This window comes from Mytilus edulis, chromosome 7 (assembly GCF_963676685.1).
Source record: "Mytilus edulis chromosome 7, xbMytEdul2.2, whole genome shotgun sequence".
NCBI lineage: Eukaryota > Metazoa > Mollusca > Bivalvia > Mytilida > Mytilidae > Mytilus > Mytilus edulis.
The window spans coordinates 59,492,849-59,510,922 of record NC_092350.1 but is presented as its reverse complement, the minus strand read 5'-3'; the positions used below and the strand labels follow the sequence as shown (position 1 = coordinate 59,510,922).

Here is an 18,074-nt window from a genome sequence, read left to right as displayed (position 1 = left end):
TTATAAGGAAGTGAAAAGTTCAATACATCCGAAAATTGAGATTTTTTGTTATATTTGAGAGAAACTAGATAAAGCAAAATGTTTAATTCTAAGTGTATTCTTTTTTGTACAAAAAGGTAATCACTTGAAACATATTTGCATTGAAACTATTCTTAATGTATTGTCTTTAGTGGTTGTACGGTGCAATACATCATGGATCCTAAATGCGTCAGTATAAAAAAATCGTCTTTCAAAATATTCAAATGTTATAAAGGAAAGGGAATTGTAGTATTAAAATGTAAAACAATTCAATTTCAATACCAACAAACTAAAACAAGCATTATACAAATTGAATCACAGATAGTTTATAAATACCGTCGACCTTTATGATCATTTATGTTGATCAACTAAGGATACCGTCATTACCGATTCGTTTCATTTGACATATTACTCATTGTGCCTTTGTCTTGATATTAACATTTTGACTGAGTGTGGTTTTGCATGCTGGGTGATTCATGCATAGCAGAAGATGTTTTATAGAGGGTTCAAACCTCAATAGCTTTACGAATCATGCGATTTCCAATGTTTTTGTGTGATTCCGAGAATGAACATCCTCATTATTTTGAAAATAAGTGAGGCTGTTAGTTTTTTCGTTTGAATTGTTTTACATCGGTCATTTCAGAGCCTTCTATATATGACAGTTCTGTAGGGGCCTAGTTCATTGTTGAAGGTCGTACGGTGATCTATGGTTGTTAATGTCTGTGTCATTTGGTGTCTTGTGAAGAGTTGTTTCACTGACAAGCATAACACATCTTCTTTTTATATCGTTCAACTTTGTAACTGCTGTTGCCTTAACTATTGACACCCTTCATTTTTATATTACAAAATTGACTTCGATTCTTTGATCTGTGACAGACCATACACTTCTATCGTTTGGACATATATCTTTATTTTTTTTTGTCTACAAATTTAAACCTACATATTGTACAACCAACTTATTTTAGCGGATACATTATTTCGCCTGTTACCTTTTCTATTTTGCGGCAATTTAATTTCGCGATTTTCTAAGTTCTGGATATAGTTTGATAAGGAAAGATCTAAGTTTTCATATTCGCGACAATTTATATTCGCGTTATTTTTTCATGTATTTTGAAAATAAACTTACATTCAGAAAAAAATACTCATTTGGTAAACATGTAGATTTTATTAATATTTATCTTTCAGTTATCTGTTGATGATCCATACTACGTATTTGTTTGTGGTTTGACTTTGGAAATGGTTAAACTAAATTCTTGTTTACAGATTACCATTTTGAATTGTGCAAAATTATTTAGTGCGCATCAGCAAACAATATTTAAGAACTATTCACAATTATAGGTTTAAAATAATTTATAAAAAAGACACATTAAAAAGGAAAATTAAAAACTTCAAATCGTAAAACTTAAATTAGAGATATTTTTGTTTTTTGACATTTATATTAACTAAGTATGATACCATCATAACATTTATGAAAAGAACATCACCCGTATTATGTCAATAACTGGTTTTGGAATAAATGTGTTTATTTTCGATGCAAAGACCCTATGAGTGAATATATTAACACCAACATATGTCAAATGTAATTACCTTTATTTCCAAAGGACTTAATGTCCTCAGATTAATGGAAATTGATATATATGGAAATCCAACATAGTCTTAAAACAAACATATAAGAAAAACATGCAATTTAAATTGAACAACTCCCATTTCGAACACATTCTAGATAACTTGATAAAAAGTTGAAAAAAGAATATCAAGAAGATAAGTACTTTAAATGAACGAAAAAAAATCACTAGAAAATTCAGAACACTAAGGAAAATTCAAAACTGCCGTTCTCAAATTGCAAAACCAAACACCTAAAACGAACTAAAAACAAATGTCATATTCCTAACTTAATACATTAATTACCTATTGCTAAAAATGGTTGATTAAACCAGTTTTTATAGATATATAAATTTTATACGTTATGAGGGTCGCATATATTTCCATTACATTGACTAAAATATGGGAACAAACAAACACAAGAATGTGTAAGTACATAAACAGACAAGAGGTAAAATTGTCAAAGATTTTGGGCACATAAGCCAACACTGTGATACAATCCTTATTACTACCAAAAACATATCACTATTCAAACAAAGAAAAACAAGCAAAACAGAATATATACACTCTAGAGACAATGTATATAGGCAAAAAAACAAAGTTTTATCAGCTTGAAATAAGCTTTAAGTAACTGTGAGTACTCGAGAGTACATAGTTGGGTTTTTTTTTGTTGGCATGTATAAATACACTGTCATACCCTGTCATGTTAACTTTGTCATTTTGATATATTTTGTGCTTTTTATCGATCTAATAATATACGGCCTTTCGACAGATTGTTATTGTTTGTTTATATGTTGGACTGTTACACCACCAATGACAAATTTCCGAGGTTAAGAGAGGGTTGTGTATGAGAATAATTCGTCAAAGTCTGTAACTTTTTATTGTAAATGATATTACAACCTAAGATAAACAATATGACAATATGACAATAACACACAAAGCACAAGTTTGTCTGCACACATATTAATTTTTGAGTTGAAAATACGGCCATATTTGTCCATTTGTTATGATGAACCTTAAAGTCATAAGAAACCTCAAATTAAAAAAAAACATGCATATGTTTTTTATAACTAAATGGATAGTTTTCATTATACAACTTTTGTACATATACTTTTTTCTGAGGAAAATTCTTTAATTTGTCTACATTTAGAAGAAGTTTACTTATTTTTAATTGCTTGCTTCCAGGAAGCAATTCGCCGACATATTTTCCGTATGCATAGTGACCCGAGCGTAACCCTCCTCGTAAAAATCCGGTGATCGCAATACGCATGGATCTGTCATTGAAATAAACAAATATCTGATTATACATGTTAAACACGTGCTCAATACCCATGCTTTTTGTGATTTGTTTACTATAAGGTGACAATCGGTAAAACTCGGCTTCAAAACACGGCATTTAATGAGCAGCCATATTTGTTCAATCATAACAAACAGAGAGAAAAAAAAATGACGATTATATGATATATTTGCGAAAATAATGATAAAATCGTGCACAGAGGACTAAGTTTATGATATATACATGCATTGGTTCAAGAATTGGATAAACATTATTTTTCACCAATCACTCGTTTCATATGACTTTAACATCGAGATTGATAAAAGTTAATTAGATACACTAAATAGTTCAATCATCAGCGTAACAACAATGTTGATATCAATGACGCATTGGCGGCCTATTTCATATCAAGCATTTGAAATAAACATGTTATTTTTCCAGAACAATACAAGTTTACAAACCATTGCAGGATTGTCGAGAAAGAGGAAAGAAACGAGGCTTTATATTGTTCTTTTCTTCTCATAATCATACCTCCATTATTTGGAGTACCACTTCTTTAGCTTATACTGTACTTCATCACATCAATTCAGGATAAATCCGTCATACAATTTATTCTAATATAATTCAATTTTATCAGTTTAAAATAATCGCCATACAATAAAAAATTAGTTATCAATGAAAGTCATAATACTTATCGATTCGAAACGATACGGATTGGACATCCGTTAATATATATATATTATATTACATTCAGACACCAAATACCCTAGTTTTATTTAAGTTATGCATTGTCAATTTAATTATCAACCTTATTCCGTGTTCGAAATTTAAGTAAGTATATCATGAATTCAACATATTAAACAATGCACAGATTCATACATTCAGATATATTTACTAAAGAAAAAAGACCATTTGCCTTTGTGTTAAAAATATAAGGTGTTCAAGCAGCAGTTGTATCGATATTTCGTTTTCTCTCATGTACATAATCTGATTTATTAAAAATTTTAAACCTAGCTTAGAATGTTGTCAACTTAAAATTTTGTCTGATTTGGTGTCAGAGGTAAGTTATTATCCGATGACACATATGTTTTATCATGTTTATAATAACAACTTTGTTTTGGCTAAAATTTAAACAAATAAACGTGTAATGTTATTCAATTAATGAATACTATATTTCTTAAAAAGAAATCATTTTCGAAAACAAAAGCTTTCAGATACAGATACAAATTTAGAGGAAAATACTAAATATTCAATAACATGAATATCAATTTGAGACACTGATTAACATCTAGTTTGAAATATAATCATGTTTATAAAAACATCATCATGAAAAATCGCTCTCCTCATTGATAACGTTATAGTATATGTATAAAATTTAGAATGGAAATGGGGAATGTGTCAAAGAGACAACAACCCGACCATATAACAAACAACAGCAGAAGGTCACCAACAGGTCTTCAATGTATCGAGAAATTCCCGCACCCGGAGGCGTCCTTAGGCTGGCCCCTTAACAAATATACACTAGTTCAGTGATAATGAAAGCCATACTAATTTCTAAATTGTACACAAGAAACTAAAATTAGAAAAATACAAGGATAACAAAGGCCAGAGGCTCCTGATTTGGGACAGGCGCGAAAATTGTTATTTCAAGTTTATTAGTGCGTAAATTCGCAAATATATGAAAGCTGGGTGGTACAATGATGATCACCCCAACGAAAATCAAAACTTCTCCAAATCATCACGCAAGGCTGTGTCAGAAGTCCATCTGGTTGTGGGTATGTCTGCATGTTCCAGTCAGTTATTGGCATAGGTTGGTTTGGTTTACTTAGCCATTCCAAATCATTATCATTGTTGAAATTATAACCTCCGATCCAGTATCCATTTACTGAAAAGAAAGATTGTCTCTGCATTATCATGTACTAAATCTATGCGGAATCATTATTTCAATGTCATTTGTTATGTTTGTATGCTCGACATAAGACAAAGTTTATTTCGAATTTTGTTCGCAGTTTTGTATCTCATACTGACCAATTACTGTGGATTCATTTGCATTCGTTAGATACTTATTTTTGTGAACTTCGTGGGTACAGGGGAACCATGAATTTAGATATTCATCAAACAACACATTTTTCAAAGGAATGTATGCAATGTTTCCAAAACCTCGAAATTAAATATCCACGAATATGCAAGTTTTCCTTAACTCATGCAAATTGGTACCCACGAATATAAATGAATCGACAGTATTCGTATAAATATTGGTATATAATAACACTAAATTGGACAATATGTCGAAACATTTTTCCCTTAATAGAATGTCAACACAATAAATATGGTCCGATTAATGTACATTACAGAAAAGCCACTTCAGGTCTTGATATTTGCCTTTTTATTGCCTATAACATGTAAAGTTTGTTATAACATCTATAATGTTCATTACCATATGTCCGAAGGCAGAAATATTATTAACGGGTTGTTTCATATTTGATAAATCTTGTTTTTGTCTTTTGAAAGAAGGTATCACGGTTTGCTTCTTGTTATTAGTGAATTGAACTGTTCATCGCTTGAATTAAAAAGTCAATTTTGAAGTGATTGTCATCTTTTTTCTAAAATCGGTTGGATTTAAACTCTTTTCACACATATCAAACTGTCAATGTAAAGACCGTTGAGTGGCTGTCTCGCTAAGGTTAACCTCACATTAAGTAAATATCTACCTTGAAAAGAGGTACTTGAAGTAATGATTTGCTTTTACTGAATGGTTATTTCCTTTTTGTGTGCTTTAGTGTATAAATTTCCGATAAGTTTGAGACAAAATACAATATTTTCTTCTTCCTTTATATGTAATGCAAAATAGTATGTCAAACACTGTTTTAAAAAATTGAACGTTATCTAGACAATTAATAGTTTTTTACATTATATATAAACATGCGTCTTATGATTTATACTTTCTGCTGATCTTTCTGTTTTATTATCTTGTTAGACTGGTTTTTTTTTGTCGTATATTCCATACGATTTGTGTTTTCTTCCTTATAATTAATAATTATATATACCTCCAGAACTTATGGTTATCACAACATTCTTAATAAACTCATTCTCTTCTTGTGTTTCTAGTTCAACCAGTTTTCCACCAAGACCTTGACAACTTTCCTTAATGAAAATAAAGATATCTGCAAAATATCCTTACAATCTTCTTACAAAACTGTATTAATTGAAATAATTCCACTACTTATTATGCTTACAACACAGTTGGATATATTGTTAGTTACAACCAAAGTTATATTTCATTAAGCTTCATGTTTCTTGTTCTTCAATATAACTTTCGTGAATAAGGCAAACTTTTCCCAAGTAAATCTAGAAAAGATAAGTGCTTTTATCATTGCGGATACTACATCGTGTTTATCTCTACAGAATAAAGGGTTGTGTCATCTGCTAATTGCGAAATTTTAATACTGTGATTTCTACCATCTAATTTAACAGTGATTCCTGTTACTTCATTGCTATATCTTAATTTTAGAACCATAGTTTCGACCGCCAACACAAACAATGAAACCGATAAAGAACAGCCTAGCCAAATTCCCCATGAGCTTTTGAAATTTTCTGAAACCCACCCATTAATCATGACACATGTTTGAACGTATGTATACATAGTTGTAACCAACTAAGTTAATGATTCATTAAAACAAAAATGTTTCAAAGTTCCAAGCAAAAATCCCATCTAACAAATTAAATGCTTTCATGAAATCTATAACAAAAAACATTTGCCCCCTTAATTTTGTATGCTTCTGCGTAGTCTATAACATTTTGGACTTGTCTCAGATTAAACCCAATAAATTTTGAACATAACCAGTTTGGTCCTCACTTATAATTTTTGGAAGTACTGTTTTTAATGTTGAGTAAGAACTTATGACAAAATGATTTATTCTATATTTAGAAGAGATATTAGACAATAGTTTTCCAAAAGTACAGGGTCACCCTTTTTGAATATCAAAGTTAATATACTAGTGCGTTATGAATATGAAAGACTGTTTCTATCTAAATCATTTTAACTTACATTCGCCTTCGCCCATTCTTCATGCTCTTCAATAATACAATACGTGGAATTGCCAAAGCTAATGGATCTTGTATTGGTCATCGGAACTGAAAACAGAAGCATGAGGATTAATCGTCAAAATGTTACAATACTGTATCTGAATTATATCTATGTATGATCAATTTACATCTAATTTGACATATTAAATATGTTTTTTATAGATAAATCAATAGGAAAATATAACATCGTCAACCTTCCCGCATGGTCATGCCATGCCGACCAACAAGATATGTTTACTAGTAATATGATATATACAGTCAGTGGCGGCTTGCCACCATTTGCATTACATTACAGCGATCATTTGATAAATGATTCGATTTTCCTACTTTTTCCATATGTCCCACATTTGGGCCCGAGAACACAGTTATTTCGTAGTGCATTTCTTTAAGACAAAATATTAAAATTAAAAAAATCGCGTCTGCTCTTTCTCAAAAAGATTTATACAAAGTAGTGTACTACTAGTGAGACAAAAAAACATCAAAAATATAGAAACTTCTACCAGTTCTAACCAAAATATTCTGTGTTGAGGGGGTGTAAAATTCAGTTTGACAGCTTCAAACGTGATAAAATTTGATCTTTTTAACTGGATCAAATCACCACTTAACATAAAGATTAAGCAACCAATTATTTTTAACATGTGATAACATCCCCCTACTTAATATTTCATGCATTAAATATCGAGAAATAAATTGGGAAAATGAATCGAATATCATGCACGTTATACACTGTTCACACTATATTCGTAGACAACGACAACGAAAGGATGATAACTATGTCCCTGGACCCTTTCACGTAAATGCTTAAGGTTTTTTTTCTTACTTGTTGTAGTTACATAATCTCCATTTGAATATTCAATCCTAGTAGATAAGCTTTAAAGTGAAAAACGAAAATCACTTCAATTGATTTAAAATTTAACGAAAAAATGAAGATTTTTCGTTAAAACGTAATGTGAATTTTATCTATTAATTGTCAATTTACATTTGTTTTGACAAATTAATTATAAATAAGTCAAGAGGCAATATAACATCGTCAATCTTCCGTAACTTGCCGCATGGGCATGTCTTGCCGATCAACACGATGTTTACTAGTAATCATACAGTGTCCGCTTGCCACCATTTTATTTGCCTTTCAACGATTATTTGATAACTAATTTGATTTTTTTTTACTTTTTCAATATGTCTCACATTACACTTTGATCCATACGTTTTTACATTTTCTTAATTGTTGTAATTACGTAAGCTCGATTTAAATATTAGAAGATATTGCTTTTACGTGGAAAACGAAAAATACTTCAATTAATTCAAAATAAAGCTGTGAATGACATGACTGAATTCAATTGTTGGATCAAAAGTAACACATCAAGACAACATCATAATCATATTGATTAAAGGCAAGAATTGCATACGTGACAAACATTTCGTTTTGTTGAATTGGTGTTGCTGATCATTTTGTTTGTTTGGTGTGTCGCTATCTTCTTTTATGTTTTTTTTTAAAACATAGGAACCGGAAAAAAATCCGTATGCTGGAGCTACCACTATGAAAAATGTTTACTGTTTCAGTTATATTGTCCGTGTTACTTGACCTGGCCTTGTTGGTGTTATTTACATTTTAAAGTTTATATTTATCAACTATGCTGTTGACCATGAAACGCAAAATGCAAACAAAATAGTAAAAACAATCATTCTTCACTCATTGTTTCGAATGTGTGGTCACAGCTTTAACGTTAAACATTAGAGAGGGGTTCTCTTTCTTAGTCCTTACACATATAAATTCATACCGTCAAATTCTTTTTTGTTTCAGTAAATAACATCAGTTCAGATATTTCTTACAAGATGTTTATGATATATAAAAATAGACAATAATTGATTTGAAACAATAAACAATTAAGGCAGCGGTAGATCACCAACGTTCAAAAGTTATAAATTGATAACATTGTAAATACATATACACAAATAATTATAATTATTGTATAGCAATATAATATTTCCAACAGAACGTAACCAAAAGTTAGCGTGCAATAAATTATAATATTGCACTAGTGCAATAAATCTTCAAAATTCATGACGTCATCAACATTTAAATCTTAGTTTATACCAATTTGTACTTTCAAATAATATATTGCTATACAATAAAAGGGTTATTGCATGAATATTGGGGAATATTGTCCCTCGTAGAACATATATTGCACTCGCAAGCTCGTGCAATATAAAATTCTTCTTGGGACAATATTCCCCAATATTCATGCAATAACCCTATAATATGAAACCATTTAAACATTCAAACTTACGATATATGTCCCGTCGAATAGTTTTCCATCCGTTTATGGTTTCGGTACCAATTTCACATTTCTCTGATTTGTCTATACGACATGTCGATTTTTCACAAGAAAAGCTTGCCAAACAACATTGTCGATTTGATAAACATAGCAGTGCACATTCAATCATTGACACCGAGTCAACATCGAGGGTGCTTTTGCTCTCTAGAACTCTAGTGCTGCAAGTCGTTTGAAATGATTTAAACTCTTTAACATTTGCCTGTACTGAGTTTGACAGCCATGTTGTAATGAAACACACAGTTGTATAAAAAAGCAGACTGCAATTTGTCATACTGGTTTCTATATGCACATCTGTGTTTCTGGTTTGCTATAGAGTAGACTAATGTCGAGTTAGAAGTTATATTCTTATAAACAAAACATCTTGAAAGGATTTCCTAAAGTATCCATATAGTAAGCAAACACAACAGGGTTATTAGTTTATTTGATTTATTGCAACAAGGCTATAGAATACGGAATGTACTACAGCATTAACCAACAATACATTCCTGAATGCATGATAAAGAAAATACATGACAACGATAACAGGAACAATTATACGGATGTTGAAAATTCGATTCAGACATAAGTGACGTACTCTCCTTTATTTGGGAGAAAATCAATAAGTTTGTGGTTTTTGTATCCTTTGACTTTTTAGAAAATCTGTACTTAGGAATTAGGTACTGTTCTCGACCATTTAAATACAAAATTGATTCCTTAAGTGACAATGCATTATAGTCAAGTCTTCAATGACTTTGTGTTGTATTATATCAAATGAAATTTATTGAAAATGTTACCTTATTTCAGATGAAAAACAAAGATAAATAGAAAAGAGACAATGCACGACCGTAGTGAGAACAATATGTCTATTTAATTTGAGTTGATTTAAGGCTCCTATTTATAAAATTTTGTGTTTCAACATTTTAGCACCGCCTGAATATGAATACCGCCTGTTGTTCATATTCGAGCTAATGCTTTCCTTGATAGAGATTGGTTTCTGACAATTGATTTACTAAATTAAAAGCAAGAATGCATTGTGCTTATGAAGATGTCACCATAAGTTATTTGACTGTAATGGAACATTTTTGTTACTTCTAACCAGGGGGTTGTTTCAATTGTCGTAACTATAATCTTGTTTTATGTATCAACTTAAACTAAATCGAAAGAGACTTATCACCCAATCCGTACGTAATTGGTGACATTAGTTGGGCGTAATTTCCTATCCGTTTCAATGCACGTGATATCCGCTTGGGTTTTGTGAAGTAATCTTTTCTGAATTCTTTATTCTTTCAATCGTTTTTTTTTATCCGTTCATCTTTTTGTTGATTATTTTCGCCATGGCCTTGTCAGTTTTGCCTCGACTTATAAATTCTTAATTTTCATTAGGACCTTCCGAATATATTTTGCACTACCAGAGTATTTTGAATGAGATGAGACCAAACGTATTATAAATCAAACAAAGCAAGTGTGTCTTCTTTGTCTGCAGTCTTCCAAAAATACGTCTTTGATAAATGAAACAAGTTCTTTTATACACAAATTTTAAAACCACTATTATATATATCAAAGTTTTCCAGGTTAGTTTCGTGTTTTCAAACCTACGTTATATTTACCATAAAAGGGAATTAATTATGTTATATCGTCCTGGATTATAATGCTTTTAAAAACGTTTTTCTAAAATAAAATGAATCTTTCTTACACAACTTACCGCATTCCATCTACTCATAATTTAAGTGATTTTTTAGGCGTTTTGTTTAATTTCCATGGGAAGACGCCGTTTACCAATATGCAAATTGAGCATTGTTGATAATACAAATATAACTTTACTTAAACAGAATGCTAGGCTTTAATTATATTCTGTTATTTAATTGAATACTGATTAAACGCTCAAAACACATCACCCGATTACTACACCGTTATAAAAAGTAAATGTTTAAATAATGCCACACAGCTCTCTAAGAAAAACAGACGTTTAACATAGAAAGTTGCATTAGATATTGAAAGATGGGGTTTAAGTTTCATTGAGACGACTCTCCGTTTTTCATGTATGACATCCATGCCATACCTGTATTGTCCGAAGAGAACAGGGGATTAAACATGTATCATGTGTATTGTCAGAACAGAAAATAAAAAAAGTAAACCTTGTTTATCGTTGTCTGTAGTTTAAAAAAAGTGACATCATCTACGTTATTATAAAAATTTAGCATCCCTAGGGTCACGAGTAACGAATTCAAAACTAGTGTCGATAGCGTCGATTTTTTTTTATAGAAGTATCAAAACATGTATTTCTAAATTGTTAGAAATTCAATAAGTGTTACTGTCACACCTTTTGTTATTCATGTAATTCAACGATTCGACAAAATCAAAACATTGAATACTTTCTTATTGTATAACCGGTGTAATGACTTCTGAAAAACGTTTATCTGCTTTACATTATAATTATATTTCAAAAGATGCTATTTTATATTTGCGATCGAAAATATTTTCAACTTTCTTGCATTGCAATAAAGAAGGACAATTATAGTGATAATTACATGTTTGCGTTTCAATTTTTTAGTGCATAAACAAATAAAATTCTAACTTTTACGTCACTACGTATTATGTAATTGCTTTCCAAATATTATAACTTATGCAATGTCGCTGATTAAATCTGAAATTGTGCAATATTGATGTGAATTTGCAGATGGCGCAAGCCTTGATATCGGATTCTTTAAAACATATAACTTCATTTTTATTGAATTCAATACGTTTGGTTTAATTAAGGGTTTGTATAAAATCTGACCTACTAAGAACAGATAACTGTTTACACGAAATCCATATACTTTTGACTGCAAACAATGTTTTCGAGTTCTATTTTTAAGTTAATATTTTGAATTAAATAGTGTTTTCAACATTACTAAACTATTATAGGTTTCTACCATCTGTACTACAACAAAATTAAAAACGCTGTCAACATTTAGTTTATCAATAGTTTATAGTTACTTCTTCTATAACTGTTTTGACATGTGATCAATGAAACCGTAAGTTTTAAACTTGCTAAAACTTAAAATACAATTATAGAAACAAGTGAAATTAGAAAATATTTAATTGCAAGAAAAATCCAAACGAATACTCATTTATCAAATAGCCAAATAAAACGCTCAAACAGACCAAATGAATTGGGGGAAAATGCTATATTTGTAGCTTGGTGCAGGCATTTTCCTATTCAAAAATAAGAGATTAAATGTGAATGTATAGCTAAACCTCTCACTTGTATTAACTACCATACTTGAACCAAAAAAACAACAACCAAATGTCAAAAATTATATTTTATTTTCATCTTATTTGATATTATAAAATCTTTACGATAACAAACAACATTTTGATATATATGATCGTTGTCCTGCGATTTTACTTTCTTATATATTTGTGTACAAAAGTTTGGTAATAATAATATGGATTTCAATTTTGTTTTCTATTGTTCTTTTATTAATTTGGAAATAAGGTTTCAATTTGATTTATCACAGGAACCGTTTTGGCGGCAAAGCTGTTTGACCGTTTTCATATATCCATGTATGGTTTTAAAATATTTGCCTCTGCGCATGTTGTATCAATGAATTCAGAGAAGCCATTTGAACACATGCAATTTGTAAAGAGTAATTATGTTTTCAGAAATATTTTATGCATATATTTTGGTCAAGAATATATGTGTTTTTTTTATTATATACACATGGAAAAAGTATTGAAACACCTTGATTTTTTAAACCTTATATAATCAAACTGCTTTGTTTAATAGAATATGATAAAATATTTGTAAAATAATATTGAACCATTTTTATTGATCACATTGACATTATAAGATTGAAAAGAATGTATGGAAAAAATGTTTTAATTAATCACAATGTTGATAACAAAAAAAGGTATTTTTTGTACAAAAAATGCATTTTACAACTTTTACTGTAATCGAACTTTACAATGTCAGACATTTCAAAATAAACATTAATATGATTGTTCACATCATGGTTGATTGTTATACACCAAATAATCAATAATTGGTTCAGCCTCCATTCACAAGATTAACTGTCTTTAAATGTCTTCTCATACCTACGACCATTTTATGAATTTGCTGCTGAGGTAATTGTAACCTTTTCCTGATGAAGGGAATTGTTTAAGGCATTAAGAGTTTGAACTGGTGTGTCCTCTAGCGCACTTTACGCACACTAAAGTTCCATGTATGCTCGATATGGTTCAAATTCTGGCTACGATCCGGCCAAGATAGATAAACCGAATTTCATTGGGCCAACGGATCTTTATTCAAGATTCTGATTTCAACTTCGGCGAGCTCTGCACCATTGGAAACGGGCCACTTAATGTCTGATTTGAAGCAAGGGTCCCGGAAACGGTCATGTCGCACGATAATCTGTAGCTATTAATCTTTTTCGCGCAGCTTTTATTTAAAGGCTTTTGTATGGCAACCACTCTCTTTTCAGGATTGTAAGTTGTTTGCAAAGAGTTTTCAACTGACCAAACTGCATTAAGGTCGGGTTTCCATAGCTGATTTTCAAGGGGGTCTTTCTGACCTCGCTAGGTCTTTAAAATCCTCTGTTTTTCAATTTTAGGTCACAAAACTACCTAGACTGGAATAGTGATGACCAACAATCCGTGCAATAAAATTAATAGTACCAATTTTCGTGCACCAGATGCGCATTTCGACAATGCAGTCATGCTCGTTGTTAAAATATTTGAAATCCAAAGCTTATCATCACAGCGACATATCTGCTTCACTCATGCTGATTATCTGCAATCTTGCTGCAATTTAAAATCGTGGAGGACCCATTACATGGTGTCAATCCCAAAACTTTACAAACTTGGTTATTTAAATTGGCGCAAACAATGCGGATAAAAACACCTGTCTTCTGGTTTATGGGTACAGTACCTGCATATGCAGATTAAAGCTTATCGTGTCGACATTTATTTCTTAAACTCAGGTGAAATTTTAGTAATGTTTGACTACTTTTATTTCAATAAATTTTATCTCAAAATAATATCAGGTGGTTTTTTTTATTGGCATTTAAATTTGGTGTTACAATACTTTTTCCATGTGTATATTTTACTTTTATTTTTAAAGGGAACTAACACGTTTCGTTGTGTTTACTTTTGATTTTTATATCAACAATCTTTAATTTTATTTCTCTCATATATAATGTTGCGTTGGTTTTTTTTTGTTAAGTTCTTTACACACGAGTTCAATCATTTAAATAGAAAGGCAAAAACAACATAAGGCTTGGTTTTCCATAGCTGATTTTTAAGAGGATCTTTCTGACCTCGCTAGGTCTTTAAAATCCTTTGTTTCTCAATTTCAGGTCACAAAACACTAAGTTTACCATGGTTAAACCCGCCAAATTATTTATGTTTGTGTCTGTCCCAAATTAGGAGCCTGTAATTCAGTGGTTGTCGTTTGTTTATGTGTATCAAAATTTTTGTTCGTTAATTTTTTTACATAAAGAAGGCCGTTTGTTTTCTCGTTTGAATTGTTCTACATTGTCGTTTCGGGGCCTTTTATAGCTGACTATGCGGTATAGGCTTTGTCCATTGTTGAAGGCCGTACGGTTACCTATAGTTGTTAATGTTTGTTTCATTTTGCTCGTTTGTGGATAGTTGTATCATTGGCAATCATACCACATCTTCTTTTTTATACAACTATATAGATACCTCATACATATTCCCCATGACTTTATTTCGTTTATTTGAAAAAAAAATGTATACAAAATAGTCAACACGAAATAAGATTATACTAACAGGACCAAGCTACACTTTGTCATAAAATATGTATTGAAACAGATAACAATCGATTAAAACTAAGTTATATGAGTGCTATGTTCAATATATCTAAATATGCACGTGTTTCTTTTTCTCGGTTTTGTTGGTTTTCTTCCACTGTAACGATTTTGTTTTTCTTTGTTGAAGAATAAACAGTAGTTATTAAATTTAACAAATCTTGCCATGTAAGACTATAACTATGTTTGTAACCAGATATATTCTCTATACTTCCTGTATGATATACCGACATTGTAACTCCATTTCATTGCAAAATCCCAAGATGATATATTATATAAAATAATCAAGTTATCATGAATTCCTTCATACCACGCAATGTAACTATATGAACTAGCCCTTGTGTCAGTCTTGTCCAGATAGTGATCAGTTACAAAGGTAGCATATTCTAAAACTTGTTTAAGCAAAACAAATAAAATAAAGCAGTGTTCATCCTTTGTATACGTAAACTAGAAGCGGCTTTTATGACGAAAACGGAAGATATTTAATAAACACCCTTCAAAGAAGTAGAGGCATTAAGGTTTTAGATTTGGACCAAGAAAAACATGTTTGACTTTTTTTTTAATTGCAACATGATGTTTGGAACTACATAGGGTCATGAAATATAAATGAAAAACATAAACAGTTTCATCTGATGACGTCGCATTAACATCATAATATGTATCGTTTCATAAAAACAATTATATACAGAATTTATGCAGTTTTCCTTTAATCAATTATGGAAACATCGTGCGTAACAAAATAATTTAGAAAAGCTCTGTTATAACAATAGTTTTGCTATCACACCAACTATAAAGTTGTTTAGGGAGACGGATTAAAAAAAGAGAAACCTTGTTTCCCAATCCCTTAGTTTTATTGTAGCACTGTATTCATAGTGTATGTCATTTACATGATTTTTTAAAATAAAATATGTTTAAAGTAAAGTTGGTTTTTTTACGTGCGCACATATTTTCTCATCTAAGTAAGACAACAGTAGTAAAGTCATCAATCGATGAAGAGAAAAAAATCCGGGTTGAAAAATAAAATCGAGCGAAACACGTTAAATATGAGAGAAAAATAATGACACAACAGAAACACTGACATGCAACAAACACAGGCGACTATTCTACAGATAAAGAAACGAACAATTAAAAAAACAATTGACATATTCTTGACTCGGTACATGAAATTTTAAGAAACATGGCAGGCTGAACATGCTGTTGAAGCTAGACAAACACCGGACTTTTTGGCAATGTTAGATACTATAGTATACCGCTCAATTGACAAAATTACATCACTGATTATAATGACAAAAATGTGTGAGCAAACATACAAGAAATAAATTGCCAAAAAATGGGCAGATAAGCCAACACTGTTTATACATTTCTTATCACAACCAAAAAAAACACTATTCCATCAAAAAAAAAGCAAAATAGAATCTAGACACTCTAGAGTCAATCTATATAATAAAACGACTGTTTTGTGAGAGTTTTAAATAAGCTTTCAGTAAATTTGAGCACTAGAGTTCTTAGTTTGGTGTTATGGTATTCTTATTTGATGTGATGTATTAGGAGCCTGCGACAATAACTGTGTCATTTTGTTGCTTATGGTGTGCTTTGTATTGATATGAGAGACTCCTTTTTCAACATATTTTAATTATTTGTTAGTATGTTGCACTGATACACCACTGTCCAATATAAAGTGAGGGCTGTGTGTAAAAAAAACTCGTCAAAGGCTGTGACTTTCTATTGCAAATATTGTTTCAACCTTAAATACACAATATAACAATAGCAAAAAAGTCACCAGTCAAAAGTTTAATATGTTGACATCGCGATTGATATTAGTTAACTAGACACACTGAACAGTTCATATACGCAAAACAATAATGTAAAAATCACTGACGAATTGGCGGCCTATTTCATAGAAATTATTTGACATCAACTTTCTCGTTTGCCATGATAAACAAAACAAGTTCAAAAACCATTCTAGGGTTAATATGTATACTGTACTTTTCTTTTCCGTTATTTGGAGTACCACTTTTTTAACCTAAAATATACTTTATCACATCATTAATTCAGGATGATAAATTCGTCATAAAATCAATACTTACACAGGATGATGTTATCAGATTAAAATAATCGCCATACAATTCAAAATTAGTTATCAATTAAAATCATAATATTTCTCGACTAGATCAGATACACGTTAGACGTCTGCCAGTATATTTTATATTAAATACAGATATCAAATACTGTAATGTTATTTAATTGGTAGGTACCAGGATTATAATTTAGTACGCCAGACGCGCGTTTCGTCTACATAAGACTCATCAGTGACGCTCATATCGAAATATTTTTAAAGCCAAACAAGTACAAAGTTGAAGAGCATTGAGGATCCAAATGTCCAAAAGTTGTGCCAAAGATGGCTAAGGTTATTTGTGCCTGGGATAAGAAAATCCGTAGTTTTTCGTAAAATTCAAAGTTTTGTAAACAGGAAATTTATAAAATGACCACATTATTGATTTTCATCTCAACACCGAAATGTTGACTACTAGGCTGGTGGTACCCTCGGGGACGAAACGTCCACCAACAGTGACATCGACCCAGTGGTGTTAATAGTTATCAAAGGTACCAGGATTATAATTTAGTACGCCAGACGCGCGTTTCGTCGACATAAGACTCATCAGTGACGCTCATATCAAAATATTAATGATAACCTTTTTTGGGCTAAAATTTAAACAAATTGAACATGTAATGTTTGTATGAACAAACTTATTCAATTAATGAATACTATACTTTTAAAAAAAAAATCATTGTCGAGAACAGATAGATACAATTTTACAGGAAAATACTTACAATTCAATATCATGAATAACAATATGAAACACTGATTAATATCTAGTCTAAAATATAGTCAGTTTTTACAACTTCGTCATGAAAAATCGCTCTCCTCATTGAAAACGTTATACTAGTAGTACATGAATGGTGATG

General features: G+C 30.8%; 1 long non-coding RNA gene across 1 annotated transcript; it reads right to left on the bottom strand.

Annotated features, from left to right (window-relative positions):
• Positions 1 to 5,943: 5,943 nt before the first annotated feature.
• Positions 5,944 to 9,358, bottom strand: LOC139483540 (uncharacterized). The gene is made up of 3 exons (XR_011655021.1): positions 9,271 to 9,358; positions 6,945 to 7,030; positions 5,944 to 6,040 (listed from the first exon to the last, which is right to left on the bottom strand). It is a non-coding gene; the product is annotated as an uncharacterized lncRNA (long non-coding RNA).
• Positions 9,359 to 18,074: the final 8,716 nt, after the last annotated feature.